Below are 243 nucleotides of genomic sequence, written 5' to 3' on the forward strand. Positions count from 1 at the left end.
GCCCCTCAGCAGGCGCTTTCTCGCACCGCTCTCCCTCCCCCCGTCTCCGGCATTGCCCTTTTAAGCGCCGCAGCGCCCAGGGACAAGGAATCTGTTGGGTCTCCACCCACATTTCAACGGCCTCCCTTCAGCTAGCCAATCGCTGCGCACTTCCTGCAACCCGGCCGACCAATAAAAGCGCTCCACGAAGGGAAGCGCCGTTGGGGCGGGTTTTGAGGCGGGCAGGCCGCTGAGTGGCGGCGT

Source organism: Apteryx rowi, unplaced genomic scaffold, assembly GCF_003343035.1.
Source record: "Apteryx rowi isolate R43461 unplaced genomic scaffold, aptRow1 scaffold_2, whole genome shotgun sequence".
NCBI lineage: Eukaryota > Metazoa > Chordata > Aves > Apterygiformes > Apterygidae > Apteryx > Apteryx rowi.